At 42.9% G+C, this 15,811-nt stretch overlaps 1 long non-coding RNA gene across 6 annotated transcripts in view; it reads left to right on the top strand.

Annotated features, from left to right (window-relative positions):
* The window catches only part of LOC142436299 (uncharacterized), a 78,342-nt gene extending 63,249 nt beyond the window's left edge, over positions 1-15,093 (top strand). For 2 of the 6 annotated variants that reach the window (XR_012781864.1, XR_012781866.1), the window contains exon 8: positions 1,012-5,508. This is a non-coding gene — a long non-coding RNA (uncharacterized LOC142436299). Of the gene's footprint in view, positions 1-1,011; positions 5,509-6,686; positions 12,278-12,866 lie in introns of those variants that run through there. The other 4 variants (XR_012781863.1, XR_012781862.1, XR_012781861.1 and 1 more) reach the window with 4 other exon arrangements.
* Positions 15,094-15,811: the final 718 nt, after the last annotated feature.

Genomic DNA, 15,811 nt, shown 5'->3' with positions numbered 1-15,811 from the left:
AACCACTTGATTATCTAATTAAAAATAGCCAGTACCAGTCTATTAAAGTTGAATAATGCATACACTATCAATTTTTACCATTCCATTTTGTTTTGACAACTTGCAATTTTTCATGACAATATTGCATGTATGCCATTTTCCATTTACTAGAGGATATTAGCAGCTATTTTTTCTCATTTTCAGTCATGCCATGTCAAGCACTGAAGGTCCCCAAAGCTTTTCCTCCATCTACATCATTATGGTTGACTGTACTTTGAGGATTTAGTACTTGTTCAGTGTTATTTCATTGCCATTAAACCTGAGGGGTTCATGTTCCAGAAGTCGATCACCAGATCTTCCTCCCAGTCCCTATTTCTGGAGAATCCACTAAGACCTGTGCACCATGGGTGGTCCTGCTTGTATTTGAAACACTGGGTGGCAGTGCTTCTGGCATCACAGCAACCTGCACGCCACCACAGGACAGCACTGTAAGAGGAGTGCTGTGAGCTAAAATACAGGCTCCACAAACATAAGGAATGTGTTTCTGTACCATAATCCCTTTCATATATACCTGTAAAAATGGTTTTCTCCCAAGTAGAATATTCGCCATGTTTCGCATTCCCAACTTTATCTAGCACTTAGTTGTCTTTCAGTAAAGATTGATTAAATGAATACATTTAACCTCTACCAAATGGAATTAGCAAGTCATATCACTCCTGTGGTCTATTGGTCTCATGTCTTCCTTCTGTTATGTTTGTTGTATGTATTCATGTACCTCTTTAAGCAAATATCAAACCTGTGTCCATTTATCACTTTCATATCCAACCTGATTTCTATAGTAACTATTTTTACCATTTGAATTGTTTACATGATTGTATTTCGTCCAATGGGCAATAAACATTAAGCATAGTGTTTTATTTATAGTCATAAAAGAGGGTTGTCACTAAAGATCTACTTTATATCAATGTGTATTTTATGGGGTCCATTGAAAACCAAGATATTTAAAAGAGTCAATGTTGTGTTCTTTTATAGAAATCCAGAAAGATGATGATCATTTGCTTGAGCACTTGCAATGTGAAAGATGCATTGACAGAATGGAATGGTGCTACAAATGTAATACATATTCTCAGCATAAAAATAATTTTCCTCCAAAGGAAACTTATGAGATGTTTGGATTACATGAAAAAAATGTAAAATCAGATTTAATCATTCTGGAATTAAATCAGAACAGAAGCAACAAAATACAGAAGTCAGTTGTGCTCACTGAAGATGAGAAAACTTTTCTCCACAGTGAACAAGAGCAATTTAATACTGAAATGAAATTCCCTGAGTGTGAACCACCCAGGTTCATGAAGTCACAGTGCATTCAGCATCAGGAGTCTGATGAAATTGAGAAACCACACACAGGCGATAAATGTGGAACAACCTTCATTGAAGACTCTGTGTTCTATGAACACCAGATTATTGGTATACTAGATAAGACCTACGAATGCAGTCAGTGTGGGCAAATATTCAAGAAAATGTTCAAACTCAATGAACATTATCAAAAAAGTCATGAAGGACAAAAGCTAGGAAAATGCTTGCAATGTGGGAAAAATTTTCACAGTGTATCATACCTCAAGGGACATCAGGAACCTCATGTGGCAGGAATGTCCTATGTATGCAGTGAATGTGGGAAAGGCTTCACTAGGCAGAGTGATCTCACTGCTCATCAGCAAACTCATACTGGAGAGAAACCCCACATATGTGGTGAATATGGAAAAGCCTTTATCAGGAAGACTCTTCTCACTTTTCATCAGCGAACTCATACTGGAGAGAAACCCCATGTATGTGGTGAATATGGCAAAGGCTTTAGCCAGAAGAGTAAATTTACTGTTTATCAGCGAACTCATACTGGTGAGAAATCCTATGTATGTGGTCAATGTGGAAAAACCTTTCTCACGAAGGATGTTCTCACCGTTCATCAGTGAACCCATACTGGAGAGAAACCCCATGTATGTGGTGAATGTGGAAAAGCCTTTATTCGGAAGCATGCTCTCACTGTTCATCAGCGAACTCATACTGGAGAGAAACCCCATGTGTGTAGTCAATGTGGAAAAGCTTTTATCAGAAAGAGTAAACTTACTGTTCATCAGCGAACTCATACTGGAGAAAACCTCCATGTATGTGGTGAATGTGGAAAAGGCTTTATCCAGAAGACTGCTCTCACTATTAATCAGCAAACTCATAGTGGAGAGAAACCACATAAATGTGGTGAATGTGGCAAAAGCTTCATTCGTAAAGGAAATCTCAAAACTCATATAAAAATTCACAGGAGTAAAACCCTATATATGTGGCAAAGGCTTTATCCAGAAGATTTCTCTCACTGTTCATCAGCTAATTCACACTCGGGAGAAACCCCATGTATGTCATGAATGTGGAAAAGCCTTTATCTGGAAGGCTTCTCTTACTGTTCATCAGTGAACTCATACTGGAGAGAAACCCCATATATGTGATGAATGTGGAAAAGCTTTCAGCCAGACACAATGCCTTACAGCACATCAGAGATTTGACAAAAGGAAAAAAGCCCTTTGCATGAATTAAATGTGGAACATCTTATATGTGGGCATCAGATCTCGTTAATCATGAGAAATTTTCATCAAGAAAAACTTTCATTGGAGTTAGTGTAACAAAGCTTTCAAAACAAAGGAAGAGGTGCTGGAGTTTGGCCTGGGCCAAGTGTGTGAACGGACAGTTGTGACTTACCATATGGGTACCCGTGTTCTGTGTTGCTGTCCCTCTACTGACATGGCCCACCATTTTGGCGACAGATGACCTTCCAGACTTCCACAGAGTGCATGTTCTTCCTCAGATGCATGAAGGTTCCCTAGACTATACACGGTAGTCCCTGGAGAAGTGCTGACAAGGTGGGGAAACCACAGCTTCTGAGAGGAAAGCCTCACTGCCTTCATTCCCTTGTCTCTGCTGAAACTGAGTTTGTGTCTGGGCTCACACTGAGTTCCCATCACTGTGTAACTTGCACAGTAATACATGGCCGTGACGTCAGGATTCACAGAGCTCAGTTTTAAATTAACCTGGTTCTGGGATGTATCCCTGGTGATGCTGACTCAGTACTGGAGAGCTAGATTATAGTTTGTGCCCACCATTCTCCCTTATTATCCCAATCCACTCCAGATCCTTTCCTGGAGCCCGGTGGACCCAGGTCACATTATAGCTGGTTAAAGACAATCTAGAGACCGCACAAGTGAGAGATAGGGTCTGTGAGGGCCTCACTAGTCCAGGGCCTGACTCTTGTACCTGCACCTGGGCATATACAGCTGGGGATAGAGAGAAACCCAGTGAGTCATGTGCCCCGATTCTTCACTCCCAGACTTCATGTCTGACTCCCTGAACCACTCACCACCCTGAGTTGCCAGAAAGAGGAAAACCCACACATGCTTCATGTTCATGTGGATAAGATTCGTGACACCCAGAAAATGCTCTCCAGGTGAGAAGGAATATGAATTTAAGTCCTTGCATGTTGTGGTTTTATTTGGGTTCTTGTCAGGCATTTGCGTGTGGGAGGTGCATGGTATGTAAAGGTGGAAAGGGCTGAATGGGGCCCCTGCCTCTGGGACTCACACTAGAAAAGTGATGCTGGTGGAGTCCTTGAGAGAACACAGCCCTCTCTTTGAGGTCTTCCCTCTACCAATCATGCGGACATCTGTGTAGATTTTAAGTTTAATGTAGCTTTACATCTATTACCATCAGAAGTACACAGATGATCTGGTGAAATTAAAGACAATCTCTATGCTTACCATGCAATGGAATCAAGACTAGGCCTACCTGAATCTTTTCATTCCTTTGACCACGTAGGGAAACAAGTATATGTCTCCCTAAAACTCCTTTCCCCTATAACATTTCAGAATATTTGGGAAAGGATAAAATATACTGCGTTATAGTCCATGTTTAATATTGGAAAAAAAGTGTTTCCTACCAACAAGGTTATTTGTGGGGAAACAGGAACCCACAGAAGTCTTAAGAAGGTCATATTTCTTCCCATGGATTAGTACCCTCTGTGGGTGATGGGTATTCTGAGCCCCCTGCTGACAGCAACCCATCACATACAGGAGAGGTGTTTCCTGGGCTTACACAGTCTTCCAACTTCTGTGGGGCACACAGTAACATTTTCTCTGGTCATAAGCATTCAGATTGTTGGTCAGGAGTGTTACCTGGAGTTGTCTCTGCAGATTTCCAAACACGGGCACTGGAGCTACCATAGTGGTCAGCACAGCAGCTCTAACTACAGTCTGTATCCAGGCTCCTGTGGGGCCTAAGCACCCCTGCAAGTCAACTTTCTCCCTGAGGTTATTTTTACCTCTGGTCCCTCAGTGGGAAAAGCTTTAGAGGTAGAGAGTGCTACAAGTTGCAAACACTGTGAGCTGGATACAGTGAAAGGAAGTATGATCTACAGACATAGCTCTTTATACAGATTTTGATATTGAGATATAAGCCACAAAAAATACTGGTAAAGAAAATCTGGCTCAAAGACAAAGATATTCTACAGGATTTAGGCTGCCTTCTTTACAGAGGAACGGGGAAGTATTTAAATCAGGCTTCTATTCAAAATAATTGAAACTGGAACGTTTTAGTTAATTATTTGATGTTAAGGGGAAAGTTTCTAGTCAGAATTATTTTGGGGGTGGTTTTCTGTTATGTTTGATGGGAAATTTTGCAGATGTTTTTAATTGTTGAAAACAATACTCTAATGCCACTGAACTACACCTGAGAAGAATGTTGCAAATAGTATTTTGTTGCATGTTTCATGAGAAAAATATGTTCCAATACATGACAGAAAGTTTTGCACACATAGCTGCAAACGGACAGAAATTCTTGCCAGTACAATATTTCAAAAACTTTAAAATATTGAACAGGAAAAGGGATTGTGATATAAACCAATAACTGAATTTACAATAAAAAATTTCATAATGAAATAATCTATGTTTATTATTTTATTTGATTATTTGTTTTTTGCCCAAACCATCTTATAGTTAGCTGTGGTCGTCATATAATCATTTGTCAATTTCACAGGATTAAGAGTGAAGGGGTGGAGTCTAGCCAGTTAATCAGATCATAGCCAATGTGGCCTCTGTGTTGGAGTGGCCTCCTGAGGATTCTGGGAACTCCTTCATTCCTCCTTGAATGTAGGAGTCTGTCTCTCTCTGTCTCTTTCTGTTGACTTCCTGGGAGACATTGCAGCTGACAAGACATGTGGAACTATGTGAGTGCTCTCAGCTGGAGAAATCACGTGGACCCATGCAAGCGCTGAGATGCTTACAATGCCACCAGATCCAGAAGACTTCCCACCCACTGGCCTGTGCTCTTGCTGCATTTGGCATCATTGCATGTGTTTTGTGAGTCTGAAGAAGACTTTAAAAATAGGTATCGGACATATGGTCTAAGATTGGACTTAAGGAATTGATCTGGACTGGGCTGGGATGTTTTCTTGATATTTGAGTTCTCTTGTACATAAAGCTATTTCTCAAGGACGTGAGTGTCTATGAATTTGTTTCTCTAGTCTACCCATAGTAACATAGATATCATATCATCCCACAGTTCCATCACATCAAGCAGGAGGAAAACATCTTTCTTGAACTTTTTAATATCGGCTCCCTTTTACCCCACCCATTGCCCCACTGTATCTCCAAGAAATCCTTGTTTGTCTTGCTGCCTCTATACATTTATCAATTCTGGGTTCGTATACTGTTAAACAGAAAGACACATAACAAAACTCAAGAGAATTACCCCCAATTGCAAAATACATCTGAGGTGAACCCAAAAGGAATTGCAAGTTGAGGAAGAAGGCAGTCCAAGTGTACTCTTCTGTCCTTCCCTGGAGTCCAGGACTGAACCAGTTGTGTTTAGGATCAATTATGTCAGTCTGGCTCCTGGGATGTGGTGACCTTGCTGGATCACTGCCTTTCCAGGGCTTCTGTGTTCAAACATACTCTTTAGGTCTGGTGTCCTACAGCCTGCCCCTTCTACCTTTGGTTGAACACATGCTAACATTCCCCAAACTGATTGTTAAATATATTACAAGGAATACAAACGACGACGACAAAACTAACTCCCTGCCTTCCAGTAGATTCTCCCTCATAGCACAGCCCTATTTTGTCATCTTTGCTGGTGAGGAGGGAACACTGTTCTTTTAGCAGCTCAAACGAAGGATGCTTACAAAACAACATCCCTGCACTGGTCGCAAAGTGAGACTGCTGGCTGGGGGTAGTGAGACCCATTACTGATGAGCCAGCTCCATCTCTTCTCTGTGTGTGCAAAGTACTGTTGCATGCAGTGTTTGTTGGTAAACTGTGCTTTTGCTGGGGACCGCAGACAATGGTTTAACAGATTCATGCTGTTAAGTTGACCTTACATTACAATAGAGGGGGATACTATTGGAAGGAAGAATAAGGCTATTTTTGTACATCTACCTTTAAATTGAAGCAAAGCAAGTGAAAAAATATATTTAAAAGGAAAGCTAAGTGTTGGATCGGCCCTGTGAACAGCTCACTGCTGTGGGATTGCCAAATTTGCAGGTAGGTAGCTGGGTTGGGGCCTGGGATATAATACCAGGTGTCCTTTAAATTGGTTTATCCACAGAGAGCACAGCTGTGCTCTCAATCATGCCGTCGGAGTTCACAGCACCTTCCTGTGCTTTGCTTCCCTTGCAGATGCTGTGGCAACTCCCGGCCGAACTGTTGATACTTCAGGATCATCCCACAGAAGCCTGCAGAGACAACTGGAGGCTTGATGCTGAACCACAAGGTCTGCAGAGGGAGGAGAGCTCCCACTGGTGATAATCCCTAGCTATGCCCAGCTCCTTCCTGCAGATGATTAGATCAGGCCACGTGGAGAGAGTCTCAGCACTGGGGAAACAGGAGTGCTTGGAATCTGCCAGGAGCAGGGCTAGGTGTCGGTGGAGGTGTTTCTATATTGCTTTGAGAAAGGAATCACAAAATGCCTCACCGTGCTAGTAGAAATAGGACCTGGTATTTCCAGGTTTCCGGCACTTGTCCTGCACAGGCCAGGTACCTTTCAGAACTGGTGCCCAGACTGTAGCCTGATCCACTTCTGAATGTACACTCCTCCCTGGGCCATTCATTGTAATAGAAAATTGACACCCCAGGACCACGCATAAACAGCGGATAATTCTGAGCTGTTTAGGAAACCACTGTTATAAGCACAATAAAAGTGCACTCTTCTAAAAATAATTCACAGGGTACATAAGGGACTGTAGTGGATTGATTATACTCCTCCCTTGCCCCAAACCACAATAACCTCTGGAAATACAGACTGGTATCTCTCATGAATATAGATGCCAAAATCCTCAACAAAGCCCTGGTCAATAGAATCCAACAGCATATAAATTTATTTTAAAAGACCAATATTCTCAGGTCAATGAATCAGGACAGAAAACCCAACAATAAAAACATCCACATACAATTGATTTTTACATTGGCCCAAAAGACATTAAATGGGAAGCAGGTGCCCTCCTCAATAAATGGTGCTGGAAAATCTGGATAACCACCTGCAGAAGAATGAAATAAAATATCTCATTCTATGTACTAAAATAACTCCAGGTGGATTAAACACCTACATGTAAAATCCAGAGCTAGCAGGATCATTAGTCCAGGGAATACATGGGTTGGCAGAATTAACAAAAGAAACATACTCCATAGAAGGTAACATAGATGAATGGGACCTATGAAAAAGAAAACACTTGTGTAAATCAATAGAGTTTATTTAATAAAAGAGTAAAAAGAGAGCCCCCAGACTGGAAAAGGATATTTAGTAATGACACATCATATAAAAGACTGATGATTAAGATCCACAGAATTTTACAAGGTTATAGCAAGAAAAAAACTTGGTAAGATGGGCTAAAGACCTGAACAAACAATTCGTACAAGATGATAGATAAATGGCTAATAAACACATGTGGAAATGTTCTAGGTCTGTAGTCATTCAGGAATTGGAAATCAAAACAACAATGTGATACCAACTAAAGCCCAGTAATGTATCCCAATTTAAAAACAAAACATAACAGAACAATAAAGGGTGGACAGGGTCTGGTGGGATAAGGACTTTTGTACAACTGCTAGTAGTCATGTAAATATGTACAGCCACTATAGAAGGCGATATGGAGATACCTAAAACATATGGAAATTGAACTACCATCTGACTCACCAATACCATTACTGGGCATATACCCCAAAGAAATAAGAAAGAGATGATGAACAGACATGTGTTCCCCCATGATCATTGCAGCACAGTTCACAATAGCACGAAGCTGGAAACAGCCTAAATTCCCATCAAGAGAAAAGTGGATACATTAAAAAAAAACCAACTCTGATGTAAACACACAAATAATATGAATCCCTAAAAAGCAGCATTGAAACACTTCAAGTCGTGGAAGGATCTGGAAGACATGCTTAGTGAAGTTAGTCAAGCACAAAAGGACAAATGCTATTTAAGTTCACTCCACTTGGAAAAAGTCGCAGAAAGGGCACAAGCTCAAGTTTGCACGTCATCAGGCCCTCTGGCTAGGAGCTAGATCGCCTGGGAAAGAGCTGGACCAGTGCCATGAACCACAAATCCTCTGGTTAAGGTAAGTATAGTGGAGGTCATTTGGCCAGAGGACACTTCCTGATCTCCTGATAGCTGGGATCCATTGGTGGGGGAAAGGGGGCAGGATGCTGAGTAGTAGCAATATGGATCTGGGGTGAGGTCCCCTGGAGAGGGTGGTGGCCCTCTCAAAGGGGTGAGGCTTAGTGATGGTAGGGCGTGGGCAGCACTGAAGAGGGGAGATGGAACAGTCAATTTTGGGTGAACGTAAGTGCATGTCTGCTCGGGTGTGGGAAAGGAGAGCTGACAGCCAAGTGGAGTAAGGAGAGACTGCAGGTGCTCTTCGGATCAAAAGGTAGGGAGGGTATTTCATGACTTGCACTCGGAGAGCAGAGCTGACTTAGGACTCTGGGGTTACCTGGGAAGCCAGGTCAGATGTCACAGAACAGTGGGAAACTGAATCCTGACTCTCAGAGTACAAGTCATGCTGCAGAGCTGCTTCTGTGGGATCCCCAAATGGGAACTCCACTGGGGGAACTGGATTCTACCCCAGACTCACTATAACCTGAGGAATTAAGCTGGAAAACACATGGTGTCTGGGGTTGAAGAAAATAGCTGTACCAAGAGCTGTCTACTATTGGTTGTCTAACAAACAAGTCTTGGTACAGCAAGTGTGCTGTGTTAAGACGTATTATCCTGGCAACTGTGTGGCTGTTCTGTTGCAGTCTGCTTATACTCATCTACATTAGGCTGTTTCTCACAGGTGTGCCGCCATTGGAGCTCACCGTCTTGAAGCAGTGTAATTTGTTTGGTTATTTTTCAGAAAATGAAACCTAGGGATGTTGTGCCCACAGGGAAAGAAAGCATAACAAGGTTTTAGGGTGCTTGAAGGGTGGAGGAGAAAAAAGGGAGATGATTTCAAGAAGTCTAGGAAGGAACCCTATCATTTGGAAAACATGTATGAGTATGCAAGAAATTGCACAATTCGTTTTGACAGAATTGAACTATGGAACAATATGACCTATACAGTGGTTCCCAAGTTAAATAATTTTAATTTTATCAAATAAAAGGTAATAAAGTAATAGATCAAAGAATGGGTTTGGGGCTTGCACTAAATCCTATCCCCAATTTAAGGACTATCAGTTCGAGCCCACAGGACGATGGCAACGTAGTGACACATGCCAGGGGGACTCTGCAGAATCCAGCCCAGGAGAGTTGCTTAGAGGGAAATTCAAAGCTGCTGGATCGCAGGAGGTGCATCATAAAGATAAGTATGCACATATCCACTGGGTTTTGAAGGGCTGTGGGTTTTGGCTTACATCACTGGAAGCTGCCGGGGGCTTGACCTTAGCCCAGCCACTGTAACTGCTGGAGCCCGGACCATTTGGAGCCCAGCCAATGTATCTGCCGGAGCCGGGGCCATTTGGAGCCTGTAGCAGGGCTTGGTCTAAACACAGCCACAATTTTCCCCTGCCTGCCTCAGGGCAGGGACAGGACCCTGGCAGCTCCACCAGCAGGGATCAGGGTTCAGCTACATTGTTGCTTCTGTTTATATCTCTGCTCTCTATTCCAACACAGCCGTGGAGGGCTGCACAGGAGCTTTTTCATGTCATGGCCACAGCTTGCGGTGCCTACGTGGTCTGAGCAGGGACTAAACCCAACACCCCACAGCCCAACAGGCAGGGATCAGGGTTCAGCTACACTGCTGCATCTGTTAACATCTCTGCTCTGTGTCCCCCCACTTCTTTGGGGGCTGCTCAGCAGCTTTCTTGCGACTCTTGGGGCTCAGCTGTGGATAGCAGCTGGGGCTTGGGGCAGGGAGTAAGCCCTTGCAGCTCCACAGGCAGGGAGTGGGACTCAGCTACATAGTTGCTTTTGCTTCCCTCACTTCCCTATACCCCTGCAGAGTCTAGTCTAACATTTTAATTTTTCTCCCCCTGCTCTTTATTCCTACCCTGCTCTCTCATGCTCCATTGCAGACATATGGGGCACTCCCATTGCCCTAGGGCATTTGCGCCTTGGCCACACCCAGCTAGGTGAGCTCCACCCTGCATAGATAGCCAAAGGCTAGGGAAAGGCCTGCTTGCTCTCCAGGGGATACTCCTCAGACTTCTCACCAGGGAGTTCCTGCCTGAGTACCTGGGGACATAAGGCAGCTCAGCCAACACTTTTCAACATTCAAACCAATAACAGGAACATCAGCCCAGCCTGTGCAACACTGGGGCAGGCAGCCGACCTGCCATCTGGGGTACTCCCCTGATAGGGAAGCCACAGGAAGATAAAGTGGTAGGTTAATACCATAGCAAAATCAGCTGTAGGCAGTTCGAAGAAGCATTCCTGTAAGTCTTCCAGAGAGAGACTAGAAAATGGCACCTGGTCCCTCTAAAATAACAACGCAAAAAGCCATCACCCCTAATGACTTCAACGAAAAAAACAGGAGAAAAAAAGACAAAGGCAGAAGATGTCCTGAACATAACAACATACATAGAAGAAGCAGACATTGAGATGCCACTCAAAGAAATTCTCAGAATGCTGCTTGGAGCCATGCAGGATATGAGGGAAACAATACAGAAAAAGGATGAAACGATACAGGAGCTTAGCGAGGAGATAATGAAAAACAATAGCACAATCATGTTCCTTGAAAATTGATTGGAGGAATCAGAGAACCCTATCAGTGTCTTGGAGGACAGCCAAGCAGACTTTAATAAACGTGAACAAAAATCTAACAAGAGCATCAGAGAAGCTGAAGAAAACCTAAGAGCTATGTCTGATGCTATGAAGCAGAACATTAGAATTATTGGCCTACCGGAGGAAGACACAACAAAGAATCATCTGCTACAATAGCGAGAGAATTCTTGGAGGAAAACTTGCCCAGCCTAATGAATGAAAACCAGGCAACCATCCAGGAGGCTGAAAGAACACCAGCATGACAGGACCCCAAGATGAAATCACCAAGGCACATAATAGTTAAACTATCCAACTTTGAGGAAAAGGAGAAAATCATGACAGCAGCCAGGGAAAAACAAGCAGTCACATATAAAGGTTCCCACATAAGGATATGCTCAGACCTATCAGCAGAAACTATGAAAAAAAGGAGAGAGTGGAGTGACATTACTCCAAAAATTGAAGGAAAACAACGCAAATCCAAGAATATCTACCCAGCCAAATTATCGATCAAGATCGATGGAGAAGTAAAAGTCTTCCCAGACAAGGAAAAACTCAAAAATTACATTACAACAAACCCAGCCTTACAAAAGATCCTCGCCGACTCAGTATGGGCAGATGAACAACACTCACCAAGCACAAATAAGAGACCAATACATAGAACAACTTCACCCAGAGCACAACAAGGAGAAAAGAGACCCCAAGATAGCATTGGTTTAAGGATGGAAAGAAGTCAAGAATGATACACACAAAAAACACACACTAATGAGAAAGGAAAGTAGGAAAACTCCCAACACAAAAGGTATAAAATGGCATCACAGAGTCCACAGATGGAGATAATAACCCTGATTATCAGTGGCCTGAACTCAGGCATTAAAAGACTGAGACTAGCAGAATGGCTTAGAAAACACAACCCATCCATTTGCTGCCTACAGGAGACACATCTCAAGGCTACAGACAAAAATAGGCTGAGAATCAAAGGCTGGAGAAGGACCTACCAAGTACACAGCAATACAAAAAAAGCAGGGGTTGCAATCCTAATCTCGATAATTGACCTCAAAGTACAAACCATAAAAAGAGATAAGGAAGGATACTATCTAATGCTCAAGGGAATCATAGACAATGAACCACTAAGCATTGTAAACATATATTCCCTGAATGAGAGACCAGCTGAATATGTCAACCAAACACTCCAAAAGATTAAGAAAAAATCACAGACCCGACAATTATAGTGGGTGACTTCAACACACCACTCTGAGAAAGATAGATCACAGGGAAAGAAACTCAACTATGATGCACATACCGGCTTGGGAGGAACTGGAGGAAATCATGCTAAGTGAAGTAAGTCAGGTACAAAAGGAAAAGTAAAACATGATCCTGCTGAGGCAAATATTAAAAAAAATGCTAATGTGGCATAGGGGAAAAAGTTACTATATACTCACATTTTGGGGTTGAAGACTGTGTAGTATGGCAGAGACCAGATCAAAACCAGGGATGCACATAGTAGACAACTGGGGAGGAGGTGGGGAAAGAAAAATAAAAGGATGAATATAAGGAAGAAAAGGTGAGCTGGGGCATGGGGCACTAACCCACCCAAGGGGAGGGTATTGTTTATATCTCCACAGGGAAAGTGGGACCAGACTTCCACCCAGTGCCGCGAGGTGTGAATGCAGCATTCCGGAGTGGAGTAGGGAACCAGTGGAGAGGTCTGGGAGGCTGGCCCCAACACCAAAAATTAAGTGGATTCCTGCCCCTCCCCCAAGAAGAATTTGTTTCAAAGGACGACATTGATTCTACAGCTCGGGCAGAAGGATATATCGGATCAGAGCACACGGGCGCAGATGAAGGGGAGGAGGAGAGAGTGGAGCACAGACTTGCCCACCAGGCCGTGAGGATGATGTTCCTGATTAGAGCAGCCAGTCCACAGAGAGGACAACATGCCCCCCACTATAAGACATGAAACCCCTCAGTGACCAATGGCGCTACCGGAGAAAGCATCAGAGACACAGTGTGCAGATTGCACCTGACCTGATCCAACCACACTGAGGCAAATCACTGGGAGAGTTCAGCAGAACAGCAAGGGAATGGAGTGGCAAGGTCCCCAGGGAATGCTGAAAGTGGATTTGGGGCCAGGGCGTGGTGCCCATACAGACTGGACTGGAAAACACTCCTAAAGGCCAACAAACGAACCTTGAACTAACTACAAGCTTTTCTATCTTGATGTGTTTTGTTTTGTTCTTTGTCAGTGGTTTTTTGTTGTTTTGTTGTCTGGCTGTATACTGTTGCTTTGTTTTCCTCTGTCTTATTTTTGTGCATGTTATTATCTCCACAGGTTTGTCTACATAAGACAGGCTGGATGAACTATCTGGAGGAAAAACAAAGGGACCGACAGTTCTGGGGGTACCTGGGATAGGGGGAGATTGGGCGTAAAGAAGTGGTGTTAACAAACCCAGGGACAAGGGAGCAACATGGGATCCAAATTGGTGGCGAGGTGGGGAGTGGCTGGCCTGGTAGGGAATGATAAGGGCAAGGTTACTTAAAGAAGAGGTATAGCTGTAAGCCAGGTGGGGATGGAGCATGATAGTGGGGCAGGAGGAAAGTCAAGGGAAATAGAGAAAAGAACTAGGAGGCAAAGTGCATTTATAGAGGTCTAGACAAAGACATGTACATGCAAATATATATATATGAGGATGGGAAAATAGATCTATGTGTCTATATTTATAGGTTTAGTATTAAGGTGGCAGAAGGACCTTGGGCCTCTACTGAAGCACTCCCTCAATACATGAATAGTTTCTTCTATTAAATTGTCATTCTATGATCCTCACCCTCCCGACACAATTGCTGAAGCCAAAGCATTTGAACAAGTAAATATGAAGAAAGTTGATGGTGCCCGGCTATCAAAAGAGATAGCGTCTGGGGTCTTAAAGCCTTGAAGGTGCACAAGTGGCCATCTAGCTCAGAAGCAACAAAGCCCACATGGAAGAGCACATCAGCTTGTGTGATCACGTGGTCCCGATGGGATCAGTTTTCAGGTATCAAAGAGCAAAAAATCATATCATTGGCTGCACAGCTCCATGATACGATTGTCGAGGACAAACGGGTGCATAAGCAAACGTGGCAAAGGAATCTGATGATGCCCGGCTATCAAAAGAGATAGTGTCTGGGGTCTTAATGCCTTGAAGGTGAGCAAGCGGCCATCTAGCTCAGAAGCAATAAAGCCCACACGGAAGAAGCACACCAGCTTGTGTGATCACGAGGTGCCAAAGGTATCAGGAATAAGGCATCATCATAAAAAAAAAAAACCCAAAAACTTAACATCGTGAATGAAGGAGGAAGTGTAGAGTGGAGACCCAAAGCCCATTTGTCGGCCACTGGAGATCCCCTCACAGAGGAGTCTAGGGGAGGAGATGAGTCAGTCAGGGTGCGATGTAGCACCAATGAAGTATACAACTTTCCTCCAGTTCCTAAATGCTTCCTCCACCCCACCCCCCAACTATCATGATCTGAAATCTACCTTGATAGAGCAGAGGTTGTACACTGGTGCATATAGGAGCTGGAGGCACAGGGAATCCAGGGTGGATGATACCTTCAGGACCAGGAGTGTGAGGTGCGATACTGGGAGGGTAGAGGGTGAGTGGGCTGGAAAGGGGAAACCGATTACAAGGATCTACATGTGACCTCCTCCCTGAGGGACAGACAACAGAAAAGGGGTGAAGGGAGACGCTGGATAGGGCAAGATATGACAAAATAATAATTTAAAAATTATTAAGGGCTCATGAGGTAGGGGTAGCAGGGAGGGAGGGGAAAAAAGAGGATCTGATGCAAAGGGCTTAAATGGAGAGCAAATGCTTTGAAAATGATGAGGACAAAGAATGTACAGATGTGCTTTATACAATTGATGTATGTATATGTATGAATTGTGATAAGAGTTGTATGAGTAATAAAATGTTAAAAAAAGAAAATAATCTAAGAAGTTGTCCTAAATATAGAAGAGCACGGAAATAATATTTGTGAAAGCCTTATTAATTCCCTGTAGTGTGAAGATGCCTTAATACTGCATGCCATAAGGTAGTCTGACTTGAAAAATGTACTGATGAAGATCAGAGACTGGTGCCTTAACTACAGCATACAGCTCGATGAAAGAAAACCAAAATCCTCACTATAGGACCAATACAAATTACCATGAAAAATGGAGATATCATTGAAGTTGTCAAGGATTTCATTTCACTTGGACCTCAATCAATATACACAGAAGCCATAGACAAGTGATGTGTTTCCCTGGGCATATTTGTTTCCCAGGACCTCTTTAAACATTTAAAAAGCAGTGTCTATTTGAGAACTAATATTTACCAGATCCAAGCTATTTTATTTTTAATTGTCTCATATGCCACTGAAAGTTGAAAAATGAATGAGGCTGTTTAAAAGTAAAATGATGCATTTTAATTATAGTGCTAGTGAAGAACTTGATAGTTTGATGCACTGTCAATTGTAGCTTAGAAGTTGTACAATTATAATGCTTGTCATAAATGGATACTATGAAAATTTCATTTTAAGTATATTAGAAATTTGT

Source organism: Tenrec ecaudatus, unplaced genomic scaffold (genome assembly GCF_050624435.1).
Source record: "Tenrec ecaudatus isolate mTenEca1 unplaced genomic scaffold, mTenEca1.hap1 Scaffold_204, whole genome shotgun sequence".
Taxonomy (NCBI): Eukaryota; Metazoa; Chordata; class Mammalia; order Afrosoricida; family Tenrecidae; genus Tenrec; species Tenrec ecaudatus.
The sequence above is the reverse complement of the archived record's forward strand: the minus strand, read 5'-3'. Positions and strand labels throughout refer to the sequence as shown.